The sequence below is a fragment of the Triticum aestivum genome, chromosome 3B, assembly GCF_018294505.1.
Source record: "Triticum aestivum cultivar Chinese Spring chromosome 3B, IWGSC CS RefSeq v2.1, whole genome shotgun sequence".
In the NCBI taxonomy this organism is placed as follows: Eukaryota; Viridiplantae; Streptophyta; class Magnoliopsida; order Poales; family Poaceae; genus Triticum; species Triticum aestivum.
Window position 1 is genome coordinate 12,907,670 of NC_057801.1, and position 448 is coordinate 12,908,117.

Here is a 448-nt window from a genome sequence, read left to right on the forward strand (position 1 = left end):
TGAGTGTCTGACACAAAGTATTTCGTTTTCATTTGGCTGACGAGGGTGCATTGCAGCGACGAGTCCGTGGTTTGATTCCCCACATACGGATAATTTTGGTTTTACAGTAATTCTTTCTCCATTGACAGGTAAGCCCGCGTAGATAGATAAAGAACACGAGCTGATGAGGCGCATGCGGACTGTTTGACTGGTCAACCAGACAAATATGAAGCTATACGCTGAGCCAGTGACCATATAATCACCATATCTCGTATACAATGATCAAAGTGAGCTATCAAGACAAGTTCGATGACCGCCAATGCATTTTACTCGGTAATAAATGACCGGGATTGAAGGGGAATCCAAAATTCCTTCGTATTCTGTCCTTGAGCTCTTGACAAACCAATGCACTATACCGTTGTTCGGCAACTCCACCCCAGAGCTCTCACCAAGCGTCATTCATGCCACC